This window comes from Bison bison, unplaced genomic scaffold, assembly GCF_000754665.1.
Source record: "Bison bison bison isolate TAMUID 2011002044 unplaced genomic scaffold, Bison_UMD1.0 scf7180017864331, whole genome shotgun sequence".
Classification (NCBI taxonomy): Eukaryota; Metazoa; Chordata; class Mammalia; order Artiodactyla; family Bovidae; genus Bison; species Bison bison.
In genome coordinates, this window is record NW_011494903.1 from 7,429,509 (window position 1) to 7,429,730 (window position 222).

General features: G+C 40.1%; 1 protein-coding gene across 6 annotated transcripts in view; it reads left to right on the plus strand.

Moving 5' to 3' along the window:
- Positions 1-222, plus strand: part of PRLR (prolactin receptor) — a 140,523-nt gene that overhangs the window by 69,039 nt on the left and 71,262 nt on the right. The gene's annotated exons all lie outside the window — the stretch shown is intronic.

The window sequence follows — 222 nt, forward strand, 5'->3', positions numbered from 1 at the left end:
TAAGGAATCTCCACACTGTTCTCCATAGTGCCTGTACTAGTTTGCATTTCCACCAACAGTGTAAGAGGGTTCCCTTTTCTCCATACCCTCTCCAGCATTTACTGCTTGTAGACTTTTGGATAGCAGCCATTTTGACTGGCGTGAAATGGTACTTCATTGTGGTTTTGATTTGCATTTCTCTGATAATGAGTGATGTTAAGCATCTTTTCATGTATTTGTTAG